At 33.2% G+C, this 16001-nt stretch overlaps 1 pseudogene; it reads left to right on the top strand.

Moving 5' to 3' along the window:
• The first annotated feature begins 14428 nt into the window (after window positions 1–14428).
• On the top strand, window positions 14429–15706 carry LOC105537648 (annotated as a pseudogene).
• The last annotated feature ends 295 nt before the right edge of the window (window positions 15707–16001 follow it).

Here is a 16001-nt window from a genome sequence, read left to right as displayed (position 1 = left end):
GAAAGATGTAAACTCCTAATAATGATCAAAAGAGATAGTGCCATTTCTTACATATAATCTTCTTTCTGGGTTCATACAGTTGTTGTCTGAAGTTGGGAAACAATTGCCTAGCAAAATTACTGGAAATGATCATACAACACAGTAGCCTTTAAGAAGCACTTTATAAGGCATATGTGCTCGACTATGATGAAATTTAACCCAGCCTTTCTAATTCTCATCATTGGCTTTATTAAATAGCCCCAATAACTCCAATAATTCTGCCAACAACATTTAATCATGAATGCCAGATCTATATGAAATATTATCACATGATTCACATTTTAATGCTGAGTAGACCACTGGAAATTACGAGTAGCACCCAGAGATAGATAACACATAATTTATGCATTTAAAAATGTTTTGTTAAGGAAAATTGACAAATAGGATCTAATTAAACTAATAGCTTCTTCACAGGAAAAGAAACTATTAATATAAACAGAGTAAAGAGACAACCTACATAATGGGAGAAAAGTTTTGGATGGTATCCATCTGACAAAGGTCTAATGTCCAGCACCTATAAGGAACTTAAACAAATTTACGAGAAAAAGAAACAACCCATTAAAAAGTGGCAAAGAACATGAACAGACTCTTCTCAAAAGAAGACATACATGCAGCCAAAAAACATACAAATAAAAAAGCTCAACATCACTGATAATTAGATAAATACAAATCAAAACTACAATGAGACACCTTCTCACACCTGTCAGAATGCCTATTATTAAAAAATCCAAAAACAACAGATGTTTGTGAGTTTGTAAAGAAAAAGGAACGCCTTTACACTCTTAGTGGGAGTATAAGTAGTCCAACCATTGTGGAAGACAGTGTGGCAATTTCTTAAAAACCTAGAGGCAGAAACACTGTTTGACCCAACGATCCCATTACTGGGTACGTGCCCAAATGACTGTAAGTCTATTAGAAAGATACATGCACACGTATGTTCATTGCAGCACTATTCACAATAACCAAGACATGGAATCAACCTAAATGCCCATCAATGACAGACTGGATAAAGAAAATGTGGTACACACACACCATGGAATACTATGCAGCCATAAAAAGAAATAAGATCATGTCCTTTTCAGGGCCATAGATGGAGCTGTAGGCTATTCTCCTTAGCAAACTAACACAGGGACAGAAAACCAAATACAGGATGTTCTCACTTATGAGTTGGAGCTAGATAATGAGAACATATGAACACATAGCGGGGAAAAACACACACTGGGGCCTATAGGCGGGGGTGGGGTGGGGCGGGGAATGGGAGGAGCTAGAGGATCAGGAAAAATAGCTAATGGATGCTGGGCTTAATACCTAGATGATGGGGTGATCTGTGCAGCAAACCACTGTGGCACATGTTTATCTATGTAACAAATTTGTGCATCCTACACATGTACTCCTGAACTTAAAATAAAAGTTGGTTTGTAGTTCTCCTTGAATAGGTCCTTCAAATCCCTTGTTAACTGTGTTCCTGTGTATTTTATTCTCTTTGTAGTAATTGTAAATGGGGGTTCATTCATGATTTGGCTCTCTATTATTGGTGAATAGGAATGCTTGTGTTTTTTGCACATTGATTTTGTATACTGAGAGTTTGCTGAACTTTCTTCATCAGTTTAAGGAGTTCTGGTCTGAGATGATGGGGTTTTCTAAATATAAAATCATGCCACCTGCAGAGAGAGACAATTCAACTTCCTCTCTGCCTATTTGAATATGATTTATTTACTTCTCTTGCCTGATTGCCATGGCCAGAATTTCCAATACTATGTTTAACAGGAGTGGTGAGGGAGAGCATCCTTGTCATGTACCAATTTTCAAAGAGAATACTTCCAGCTTTTGCCCAGACACCCATTCAATATGTTATTGCCTGTGGGTTTGTCATAAATAGCTCTTATTATTTTGAGATAAGTTTCATCAATACCTAGTTTATTAAGAGTTTTTAACATGAAGAGATGTTGAATTTTATCAAAGGCCTTTTTCACATTTATTGAGATAATCATGTAGTTTTTGTCTTTGGTTCTGTTTATATGATGGATTATGTTTACTGATTTGCATATGTTGAACGAGCTTTGCATCCCATGGATGAAACTGACTCGACCATAGTGGATAAGGTTTTTTATGTTCTGCCGGATTCGGTTTCCCAGTATTTTATTGAGGATTTTTGCATCCATGTCCATTAGGGATGTTGGCCTGAAGTTTTCTTTTTTTGTTGTGTCTCTTCTCAGATTTGGAATCAGGATTATGCTGGCTAAACTAAGTTCTACACATTTTAAGGTCTCAATTTGTTCTTCAAAAGTATTTAAATTCTATAAAAATAATAGAGAATTCAGAGAGAAAATGTTTTAACAAAATGCTAATATCTTTTGCAATTGTACTTAAATGCAACAGGGATGCTATTTGAAATTAGAAAAAGAAAGCCATCAAAAAGTGGACAAAGAATACGAACAGACACTTCTCAAAAGAAGATAATTATCTGACCAATGAACATATGAAAAAAAACTCGACATCACTGATCATCAGAGAAATGCAAATCAAAGTCACGATGAGATACCATCTCCACTAGTCAGAATGGCGATTATTAAAAAGTCAAGAAACAATATATCCTGGTGAGGCTGTGAGAAATAGGAACACTTTACACTGTTGGCGGGAACGTAAATTAGTTCAACCACTGTGGAAAAGAATATGGTGATTCCTCAAGGATCTAGAACCAGAATTACCATTTGACCCAGCAATCCCATTACTGGGCATATACTCAAGGATTATAAATCATTCTACTATGAAGACACATGTACATGCATGTTTATTGCAGAGCTTTTTACAATAGCAAAGTCATGGAACCAACCCAAATGCCCATCAATGATAGGCTGGATAAAAAATATGTGGTACACATATACCTTGGAATACTATGCAGCCATAAAAAGGAATGAAATCACGTCCTTTGCAGGGACGTGGATGAAGCTGGAAGCCATCATCCTCAGCAAACTAACACAGGAGCAGAAAACCAAACACTGCATCTTCTCATTCATAATTGGGAGTCAAACAATGAGAACACATGGACACAGGGAAGGGGAACATCACACACCAGGACCTGTTGGAGGGTGGGAGTGAGGGGAGGGAACTTAGAGGACAGGTCAATAGGTGCAGCAAACCACCACGGCACACGCATAACTGCGTAACAAACTTGCACTTTCTATACTTGTGTCCTGGAACTTAAAGTAAAATTTTTAAAAAGTTGGAAATATAGAAAAAAATTAACATGTTTTGTTTTTGCCTTTTTGCTTATTATTGGTATGTTTAATCCACTGAAAAACAACCTGAAGACAAAACTATTACATGGAAGACACTTTTTAAAAACTAGGTCATTTTTTATACATTAGTCAGATTCCTGAAGTCAATATAAACAATAAAAATTATACTTCTGGAAGGAGACTTACAAAAATGTTAATGGACAACCTTGGTATTGAAGGCATTTATTTCACTTATATATACATTTTAAAAATGAAACAGCTGCAATTTTTTCTGCAATCACTTCCAATATCTTATTGTTTTTGTGTAGCTCTTAATTTTAAATTAAATTTGATTTGCAGCCACAAAATTAAATGCCAAATTGATAAGTGTATCTGAAGTATTTCCAAAAACAATAAAAAATTTAAAAAACGATTGATGAAAGTTAAATGCTGTCTAAACTAAGTTTTACCTGTTTTAAGGTCTCAATTTGTTCTTTAAAAATATGTAATTGCTATAAAATAACAGAGAATTCAGAGATAAAATGTTTTAACAAAATGCTAATATCTTTTGTAATTATATTTAAATGCAACAGGGATGCTATTTGAAATTAGAATAAAATTTAGTTATTCTAATTTATAAGTTCAAATCTAATTTTAGAATCTATAAGCTTGCCTATAAAAAATGGTTTCAAATATTTTTGTAAGAAATGTTTAATTACTTATTTTAGAAATTTTGTGATACAGATGTAACTTATAACATTATTTTTTCGCTCCAAATTGTTTAAGTGAATTTGATAAACTAGATTATTACGTATAACAATTTCTTTCAGTTAGTGGTACTGGAGCAGATCATGTATTAATACAGTTTCCCATGACAAAACCCTGGCCCTTCTGACCCCCTAAACCAGAATTCTTTCTATCATTGTTTCAGGCTTCAAAATGGTGAGAATACAATGAGGAAAGGAAAGAATCTATGGAGAAGTACGGAGAAATTGTTGACAACTGTCAAGATCTTGCCTCATTACTTCTCCAGGAGTGATGTCTGTCCTTTTCTTCAAACACATTCTGTATTCTAGGAATTCTGAATTATTTTGGATTAGTCAAATTCACTATAAATTCTACTGTAAGTATTTTCAAACATCTTACTTAAATAGGAACATTTATCCTTCTGGCCACTTTTATGGGCTATTTCCTCTTTACCTATCATGACATTTTTGCCATTTTTAAAGACCACCAGAACTGAGATTGGTACCTTTCCCATGTAATCGTTTCAAAGCTAATCATGACATGCAAAATATTATTTAGTTATTTGTTTTCAGAAGGGTTGTCTTGTACTCAGAGATGGTATTCTAAAGTCAGTATGTAAAAAAAAAAAAAATCTAACATCAATATTACCCTTGAAAATCACTGAACTGCAAATTAAAAGACTCTCCACCACATAAGCCATTGTGTATGAGATGACATGTGTAAGATCTAAACTTAGGCAGTGTTAGGAAAGGAAATTTCCTAACTTGGACTTTTATAATGTTAAATACAGTAGGTTTTTTCATTTTAAAAATATATAATATTAAGGTACAATTCACATGGAGTAAAATTAATCCTTTCTGGTATATATTTCTGAATGTTTGGCAAAGCATATAATCATGTAACTGGCAACACAATCATGATGTAAAACAAATTCATCACACTGAACAATTGGCTTCAGGCACTTTTGCTTCAAACCATCCTCCAAAACACAACCGTTATACACAATTATTCTGTTATCTGCCCCTACAGTTTTGCCTATAACACAATATAACATGAATAAAATCATATTGTATATTGACATTAGTGTACGGATTCTTTAATTTATCATAATGCATTTGTTGTCTCCTGTATTGGTGCTTCACTCCTTTCATTGTTGAAGAGTATTGCAGCACGGTCCCTTTTTTCCTTTGTTTTTGTTTTTATCAATTCAGCAATTGAAGGATATTTGTGTTATTTCTAGTTTAGTGTGACTCCTAATAAAGCCATTATAAATATTGGCATACAGATTTTTACATGAACAAAAGTTATCATTTAACTTTAAGAAACAACCTGAGGTGTGGTAGCCATGTCATAAAGTAAGCATATGAGAAAGACATTATTTGATTTATACTTTTAAAAGGCATTCTGAGATTTCAGGATTCTGGTATGAAAAAAAACTTGGAATTTGAAACTCTTATCCATATAACAAGAAAAAAAAAACTAGCAAACTGAAAAACAACAAATTTTCTAGGACTCATTAGAATTCACATAGTGAATCCCTTGTAAAGAGCATATAATGGAAAGTGGAACAAAAAGAACTTTACAGTGGGGAAACTTGACAAAAGTGATAATTCAGGTGTGACATGACAAGTGAATAGTTTATACGGTTCATATGATGTGATGAAAATGACACTTCACCTCTGTAGTCTTCCATAACATTCATGATGTCACAGGATATGTAGCACTTGGAGACTTATCTGAATTAAATGTATCAGAATCATGAGAATGGACAAGAGATCCTTTTGGAAAAGAAAAAGAAGACAAAGGGAAGAGATTGTAAGTGAAACCATTAGAAAACACCACCACCACCATTTCCTTCTCAATAATAAACTTGAAACAATCTTTAATTTGTATAACTAGAGTAATAACCTTTGAGGTTGTTCTCAGCTTCAGGGTTTCCCATACCTTTTCTGTTCTAAGTAAATAATTAAATCCCATAAGGATTGGTTCTTGCTTGAGTTCTCTTACAACCCATTAGCATTAGCATTTGTTTCTAACTGTGTTTGGCGAACTGTCTTTGAGTATTTAATTATTGCTTACTTACTCATTGATCCCAGAAGAATCTGGACCATAGCATGGTTTTCCAATGTAAACATATTTCATCTATTGTGACTTTGCAGAGATCTGAAGGCTATATTATTTTTCTAAGGTGTTGACTACAGCAAGTGCTTTCAAGCCTCAAGCTTCTGAAAGCATTCTAAATAGAAAATAGTTTCTATTCTGAAAAACTGTGAAGAACATTAATACTGAAAAACTTTGGCTTAATAGCATATGGAGCAAATTTGCCCTAAAAGTATATGGGCGGGGGGAAAGTACTTGGGTTACCATAATACATATTCTCAAGATAAGACTAGACGTAGTAAAATATTGAGCTAACTGTTATCTGGGATACAAAATTTATTCATCAATTTATATTTTTTATAATCAAATATGACAAAGAACATTTGTGTGCACTGGCCTTTTTTAAAATATAATTCTGCCATTGATCAGCTCAGAAGCTACTGCTAGAAAGGCGTATTTTGTGTCTGATATAGCCCTACAGCCATATAAGTAATTTCTTTCTCTTGAGGTGTTTTATTCTGTAGGACAAATGTTATGGCTTCTAGCTATTCAATCACCATTGAATTTTAAACAAACAGCTATCCCTAAGTAGGTAAGCCCTACAGCATATATGCAACTACTTGGTAAGTGAAAGATTTAAAGAAAGTAGTGCAAATGCCAATATAGATTTCCATTTTAAATCAATCAACTTTACTACAGCAGCAGTGAGATGTGAGCTCTGGATGTCAGTCTTTTGTAGTTAACGTTTATTTTCCACGCTAATTCTGATGAAGCAAAAACTAGAATAAAATTTGCATATAAAAGTAAGTGATAATATTTCATTCTACCCAAAAACCTATCAAATGAGAGAATGTTCCATAATTTTGTGTTCAAAACCAACTCTGGTAGTAAAAGGATGGCTAAGAGCTAATTCAAGCCTCTAGCACATAAATCAAGTCTAAATTATTCTTCTAAGTTTCCTTGAAAGGCTGCAATCAAATTGTTCCAAATTATTGTTTATTTGATTTATTATTCCCAGTGAATTGACTATAAATTACTAATTATGTAAATATAAATTGAGCAGTATATTCTGATATTAATGCTCTAAGTCATAATACCTACTTTCATTAAAAATGTGTTTTCTGACTTTCAGTTAAATATTTATTTCACTCTTTTTTCAAATATTTATTCTTTTGATACTGATATTTTTGCTTGCCTTTATGTAGCCAGAAATTATATCTCAAGTTTCTAAATATTAATTGAGGACCTATTATAGGCACTAGTGGGTGATTTAGCTTCGTATTCTCTGTCTCTGTCTTTCTCTCTCTCTGTGTATGCATGTGTATGTAAACATATATTTGTACAGTAGTATCTACTATATGGCTCCTTTCTGCTTCAAAATGTAGCAAAATCATGAAAAAAATATTAACAAAATATTTCAAATAAATTAATATACTTTCCTCCTCAGGTATTGCCAAAATAAATTTTATTTTTACCTTGTTTACTTAGTAGATAATTATAGAAATAAAAAATTAGATTAATATGTTCTAAATAAAATAATTTTATTCTTCCAAAGATGACTAAGATACAAATAGATATACACATACAGATATGCAATATTCATACAGATTAATTTGGCAGATTGGAAAACAAAATAAAAATCTGAGCACTGCTTTAATAGCTGCATTCTAATTTCTTAAATATTATGAACACTTGATGAGAAAAATGATAGTTATGAAAGTCGTTTTTTCCCTCTTTTCTAACGTACATTTTTCTTTCTGGCTCTGAATATTACCATATATGTACTATCACCAAGATTTAGTAAAAATGTAGTAAAAGGCACAAGATTCTTTCATCATTTAAATGTAAGTCTTATATGACACGTTGTTCTTTCAAAAACTTTCAAAGAACTACTTCAAACATTGGGGGAACTAGTTCAAATTGATGTTAAGTTTCAAAAGATTATTGATTTGCTTAATCATTTTTTTGTATACCAGTTAGTAATTATACAACATTTGGACATAGAAAGGAAGGTAATCAGTCCACTCTCATGAACTATCATGAAGTCATTATGACACTCACAAAATACAAGCAAAACCTACAAGAGATTCAGTCGATATAAACTTTTAGTCTAAGTCTAGGTGTCTAAAAGGTAAATTTAATTAAACCCAAACACGATTCAACCACAAATAACATAAAATCAAATTTACACTGAAAGTGCTTTTAATTGGCTGTGTTTTAATATTAATCTTCGATTTTCAATTTTGTTTCTTTTTCCCTTACTCTGTCATTAATAGCATCTACCAAACTTGAGGGACATTATTTTTGAACATTTCTCTTGGTCATTTATTTCTCAGACAAAATAAAAGGGAAAATTAATTTTGAATAAATACTAGGAAAGCATACATGCATAAGTTAAGTTTTCCTCGGTTTATTTGTATGATAATTTCTTAGTTTTTGCCATGGCATGAACATTTGAAATGGTAACTTTATTATTGCTAAGAAATTAGCATAAAGGCAGTACAGGAGTATTTACGGCAGAATACTTAAAGAATCTTTGAGACTGATGACGAGGTGAGTTCATATTCTGGCCTTCCCAATTATTAATGGGAATTCAATGGGAAATTCATTTATCTTCTACAAGTCTAAATTTTTATAAAATAAAAAAGGAGGTAAGATAGTTTTAAGTAAAATAAATTAAAAATATACAAAATGTTATGGAATTAGGGTGGGTATGTAGTAAGCTGTGAATAAACATTACTTATTGATATTAATAGTCATATCTTTTTATTCAGATTTATTGAGAATCTCTTTTAAGCTTTAAAAAATGAATAAGACAGACTAATGGTAACATGGAAAGGATGAAGAGGTATATTATAAATATTAAATGAAGAACGAGATAATTTACATCAGCAATAAAATAGTATAAAGAATATACCTTTATGTAATACAAACTAAATTAAAAGCAGTGCTACTTAAGTAGGATGGTTTCTTAAAAGTGTTTCGTAACAATAGCATAATAATGATAATGTTGATGATACTACTTTTAAAATAATAATAGATAAGTATTAAATGTTTCCAAGTACATTTACTGGGAATTTATACATGTCATTTTATTTATAACATATCCCCTGCTGGGTAATTTATTATTAGTCACATTTTATTGAGACCTTATATAACTTGCCTGAAATCCAAAAGTGTTAGCTGCTAGATTTGAATATGTAAACATAGACTTGATAATGAACAAAACACAAAAATAATATATCAATAAAAATGCAAAACAGCTTTAAAAACTATGATGTCAGACTTCCAAGAAATTCAATTCCACAATAGTTAATATCATCCAAAGGCCTAACTCTGTGCAGGAATGCATGCATGTAATATGAGTGAATTGTTTGATACGTGTCTTCTCTTACTCTTCTTATCTGTACTGATTTACCTCTATTTCCTCTACCTACTTCTCTCTTTCTACCATACTCCTTTATATTTACTCACAACACATTACTGGGGAACATTTTAGGATTGCACTTCTTTTTTTCTATTAACGAAAATTTTATTTTACCAAGTCAACATATATTGAAATCAAAGGTAGGTAGTAATACCTGTGCTCTGAGAGAGGCTTAAAGAAGACTGTTATGAATGTCATTCTTAAGGAAAGGAATTTAGGAAGGAAGAGTGGCAAAGAGCTACTCATTGTCTAAGGCACCACCTAAAGATTAATGCTATAATCATAGAAAGAAGTTGTCCTAATCAGGATCCAACATTATGCATCAAATCCAAGATGGAGTAAGAATATAAGTAACAAGGTTTGAGCTTAGTGGAATGGAGAAGTAAGATGAAAGGTTTGGAGAATTTACACTCGCAAAAGAGAATATTGCTATAGTATCACCTTTACATAGCACCTGGTGTCTGAAATGAAGTGAGTGCTATTGCAAAATCGATACTGTCCTGAAAAGTAATTTATTCATGAACCATGAATTGTAATATTTATGTAAACTAAACATTTTCAATAAATTATAGTAGTTCTGTAGAATTAGTGGTGATATCCCCTTTATCATTTTTTATTGTGTCTATTTGATTCTTCTTTCTTTTCACCTTTATTAGACTAGTTAGCAGTCTATCTATTTTGTTCATCTTTTCAAAAAACCAGCTACTGGATTCATTGATTTTTTGAAAGGTTTTTTGTGTCTCTCTCTCCTTCAGTTCTGCTCTGTTCTTAGTTATTTCTTGTCTTCTGCTAGCATTTGAATTTGTTTGCTCTTACTTCTCTACTTCTTTTAACTGTGATGTTAAGGTGTCGATTTTAGATCTTTCCTGTTTTCTCCTATAGGCATTTAGGGCCATAAATTTCCCTCTAAACATTGCTTTAGCTGTGTCGCAGATATTCTGGTATGTTGTGTCTTTGTTCTCATTGGTTTCAAAGAACTTACTTATTTCTACATTAATTTTGCTGTTTACCCAGTAGTCATTACGGAGATCATTGAAAAGTCAGGAAACAATAGATATTAGAGAGGATGTGGAGAAACAAGAATGCTTTGACACTGTTGGTGGGAGTGTAAATTAGTTCACCTATTGTGGAAGACAGTGTGGCAATTCCTCAAGGATCTAGAACTAGAAATACCATTTGCCCAAGCAATCCCACTACTAGGTATATACCCAATGAAATATAAATCATTCTACTATAAAGTCACATGCACATGTATGTTTATTGCAACAGTGTTCACAATAGCAAAGACTTGGAACCAACCCATCAATGACAGACTGGATAAAGAAAATGTGGCACATATGCACCATGGAATACTATGCATCCATAAAAAACCCATATCATTTGCAGGGACATGGATGAAGCTGGAAACCATCATTCTCAGCAAACTAACACAGGAACAGAAAACCAAACACCGCATGTTCTCACTCATACATCGGAGTTGAACAATGAGAACATATGGACACAGGGAAGGGAACATCACACATACCAGTGCCTGTCAGGGGTTGGGGGGCTAAGGGAGGGATAGCATTAGGAAAAATACGTAATGTCGATGACAGGTTGATGTGTGCAGCAAACCACCATGGCATGTGTATATCTTTGTAACACAGCTGCACATTCTGCACATGTATTCCAGAATTTAAGTATAATAATAATATTAAAAAACTTAAAAAAATTACAGTAGAAGAGCTTACAATTTTTTCAAAGGAAATTACCTTTCCTCGTCTTTAATGTTGGCTAGTTCTCAAGCCATTCTGGTACTGAAACACTGTTGTTTTTCCCATTTACTATCTTTAGTCTCTCTCAAATTGTATCTATGTATTAGATCAGTAGACACATATTTGTTTTATCTTAATCTGACTTTTATCTTAATCTGATGACTGAATAGATTATTGTCATTTTGGAGACATGTTTGAAGTTTTTGTTATCTAATACAATAAAAACTAGCATAAGCCAATATCACAGGCACATAATTATAGCTTACATATAATATTGAGACTCTTTAGTTCAGTAATCCTTTGCTTGTAACTGAAAAGACACAGCTTCCTAATTCACATAAAAAGCTTTAAAATTATCTTTATGATTTTTGTAATCATGCGCTGTATTCAAATGTGAAGACATACATATTGACTTCTTTTGCTATTTTAGAGGATTTTTTATGGGGAGGTCATTTTCTTTTAGTTATAATTAATGTTTGTATTAGTCTGTTTTGACGGTGCTGACAAAGACATACCCGAGACTGGGAAGAAAAAAAGTTTAATTGGACTTACAGTTCCACATGGCTCGGGAGGTGTCAGAATCATGGCAGGAGGTGAATGGCACATTTTACGTAGCAACAGAAAAAGAAAATGAGGAGGAAGCAAAAGCGGAAGCACCTGATAAACCCATCAGATCTTGTGAGACTTACTCACTATCACAAGAATAGCACCGGAAAGACAGGCCCCCATAATTCAATTACCTCGCCCTGGGTCCCTCCCGCAATACCTGAGCATTCTGGAAGATACAACTCAAGTTGAGATTTGGGTGGGGGCACAGCCAAACCATATCAATGTTCTCTGTTTATTGACCCATGCTATAGATCTAGTTTTGTGTTTGGTTAAAGGAAGGTCTAATGTCTCTCTAGACTATTAAAACACATATTAAGCCAATTGACCATCCATAATGATTGTCCCCAATTGTGGACGCTTTAGTAACGTATTCAAAACAAATAAAGTGACTAGCAACACCTCACTTTCATGCCTAGTTTACACTTGACACTAATTTGATGCTTGAAAGCAATCGGCGAATTTTATCAGTTGAAAACAAAAAATGGTCGAATCACAGAGATTAGTAGAATGATTATTTTCCTAGTGAATTCTTATTGGAGTCACTACAATACAGTGGACAGTAGAGGATTTAGAAAATCTAAGTGTTGCTTCTCACTTCGTTATTTTTCAGATATATGCCTCTTAAAAACTACTATGCATTCATCTTTAATCATTTAAAGAATGTGTTAGGTAGCAATGCTCAGTGCTGAAGATACAAAGATAAACATAAATCTCTACTGCATAGTCTCTCTAACCTTTCATCACCTCTTGGGAGAGGGATAGATAAATACAGCATCATAACAAAACACGTGTAATATAAATGTATTACAAAAGATTGTGTAAAGGCAACATTTGTGAATATTAACCATCTGATTTCCCACTGTAGCTAGCACTTATAAAGAATTTGATAAGTAATTCTGGATAAATGAATTAAAAAATAAATCTATTTTTCAAATTTCATCAGAATGAATTAATGAGTGATAAGTTCTCCTTGAAGAAAGACAGATGATAAATCAGCTTAAACATGAATAAAATTTTAACAGATAAAGAAGGCATTCCAAGAGAAGGAACATGAAGAGAAACAACCTCATGAAGGCCTGAGGCATGAACATGTGTTGAGCATTTGGGAAAGAATAAAGTGATGTTATAAGACCCTATAATGCTCAGCAAAAGATAGTGGCAAGAAAGCTGGGAAGAAAAGCTGGAAATACATGATAAAGAATTTTATATTTCAGTCAAAGTAGGTGTTATTTCATTGGAGCTTAAAAACCTGTCATTTTACTTTTAATTATTCTTGTTTTCACCTAAAAATGAAAACAAAATGTAAAATGCTTGCTTTGCTCATTTATAAGATGGTAACAACTACAAAATGGAACAATTCATTGAAATACATGTATAAATACCCATTAAATATAAGGGATTTAACTTAAGGCATTAAATTAAATAAGGTAGTTATATTAAGACATCTTTGATTATTGAAGAATAATATTACTGGGTGCTTAAATATATAAAGGAGGGGCAAAGACTGCATAAAGATACAGCATGGGAGATGTATTGCACTATTCTATTATTATTTAATATAATGTTTTATATTTCTTATCAGACGATACAGCCAAATCTTTGCTGTTCTAAGGTCATTCTTCCATCATTTTTCTATGAAGAACTGTGAATTATTGGAAGAAGGAACAAATACAAAGAGTGTCCCTAAACAGTGCACTTTGCCAAAAATTAATTTTTTAATTAACATTTCTGATTTTTCTAATTTTCAAGTAATGGGTTTGGGAGTGAATAAAAGTCCTTGGTGGCATATAATATAATTCATATCATGTAAGGCATTGGACAGAGAGATATTCTCCTTAGGTGAAACAAATAAACGGTGAAAGCTAAATATTTTCAAATAAATTCAAAATGTGCAGACTTAATCTGGTGGAGTTTAGTTACATACATATGGCCCTTAAGTATATAGATTAGGTTAACTTTTCAAGAAAATCACCCAATGATATCATTTGTTGTATGTGGAGTAGATGTCTTTGTCATATAAAAATTCCAATACTAAATACTAACATTGTCAAATGTATCTATATAATATCATGATCTTAGGATATTGCTTATGATACACAGTATTTATTCCTAAGCCAGGCATTACAGTGTAGTGCTTAAGATACTGTGTTTCAGTCACCCACAACTTGATCTGCTACTTAGTCATGATATTAATTATCTGAGCAAGTTGTGGTTAATTATTTTACTGTATCTGAGTCTCAAGTTCCTTGTCTGGAAAGTTGAGATAACAAAGCCTACACAAAGAGTGTTAGATATTAAATAATATATGTACAATACTGAGAGATGATGACATATAATAAGTGCCTAGTAAAAGTAGTTATTAAAACAATACAGTATTGGGACACTGTGGCCGAGGTGTGCCTGCAGTGATGTCAAGATGCTCAGGTACCAGACCCCCAGCATTGGCCCCAAGTCTCACAGGACTGAGCAAGGGTGGGCATTAGTTCACCTGAGCTATCCTGTTAGACTTTGAATGAAATATCCACAAGGTGGCAGCAGCTGGGGTAAGGCATAAAGGAGCTTGGCATGGTGCCTTGGCTAGTTACACTTGATATTCTTCAGGAAATATGCAGAAAAGAAAAGCACACAAGTAAATAGGTTGGAATCACCAATCTATTGGTCGACTACTTGTGTGACTACAAGGCAGTGAAGAATATGGAATTATATCTTGTAAAATCAAAATGACGGCTAGATTCTACAAATACTTAAGAATCTTTGCAAAATCTCAAGGGCCCATGACTGTTTCAGCAATTCTTTAATAGTTAGCATAATTATTTATCTCAGGTAAAGAAAGGCAAAGCAATAACTCCAAAAGACAATAACAAAACTTTGAAACCTGCCATTGCCAAGTACATTGTAATGAAGGCCAAACAAAGGATAGTCCTGCAGAGATGGCAAGATGAACTCAACAGAAGACAGAATAATAAAAGACTGATATTTGTTGAAAATAGGGTTCACTTAGAAGGCCCACTTTCAGACTTCTGCTACATTAATGAACACAAACCAGCTCCCGGAGCCAGCTTAGTAAATGAAGCCACCTTTGATTGCTCATGCACAGGTTGCTTCTTTGAAAAATGTTGTCCTGCTGAAGCTGGAGTTCTTTTGACTTAGAGTAAAAACCAACAAATTAAAATTCCACCTGTTACTCCCATCTATATATGTATCTCAAGCTGTGAATGTGGGCCTCACTGTACCAATAGGATTGTACAAAAAGGCACACAGTAATTCACTTTGCATCTTTCACAGTATCAATGACCATGGCTGGGATGTAAAAATCCATGTGAAGATTAAAAGAATGAGTTTTGTCATTGAATGTGTTGGAAAGGTAATCACAAGTGAAAAAGCTGAAATATGAGGGCGGTTATATGACAACATAGGATCTGGGCTACGCATCTGATGAACTCACGGTGGATGCAGCTCAATATGGAACTGTATCTCATTCTGTGAATCACAGTAATGACCCAAAACTTCAGGTGTTCAATGTTTTCATTGATAATTTGACACTTGCCTTCCCTAAATAGCACTGTGTTCCATGAGAACTATAAATGCTGGAGAAGAGTTGATTTTTGACAATCAAACAAAAGGTTCTGGAGATATACCTTCAGAGTGTATTGACCACAGCTCAGCCAAAAAGAGGGTCAGAACTGTATGTAAATGTAGAGCTGTGACCGGCAGAGGTTACCTCAAATGAATTTTCAGGAAGTAGAAATGATGATAATTATAGTTTGTTGTTTCTTTTTTCTAATGTTATCATTTCAAAAATAAGTATTTAGAAGTCTTTTTTCATATTATCAAGATTATAACTAAGTTAATTTACAATTCATGGTTCAAGGCATTTGCCAAATGCATTACTGATGCCTCTGGAGAGGGGGCCACTGGGTTGCATAGACTGATTTGAAGTCTACATATTTAGTGTTTAGAGACCAAACATGGAAAGAAAACTATTTATAGCTCAGCATATGCATACTTACTTAAGAAGTCAATGTGAATAGAGAAATGCCTTCTGTAGTATTTGAATGGTGTTAAACTGATAATGTAATAATTGCTGAGCGATCGAACATTCAACTT

This window comes from Mandrillus leucophaeus, unplaced genomic scaffold (assembly GCF_000951045.1).
Source record: "Mandrillus leucophaeus isolate KB7577 unplaced genomic scaffold, Mleu.le_1.0 Scaffold177, whole genome shotgun sequence".
Taxonomy (NCBI): domain Eukaryota; kingdom Metazoa; phylum Chordata; class Mammalia; order Primates; family Cercopithecidae; genus Mandrillus; species Mandrillus leucophaeus.
Note: the sequence above shows the minus strand (reverse complement) of the source record. Positions and strands in the feature narration are given on the sequence as shown.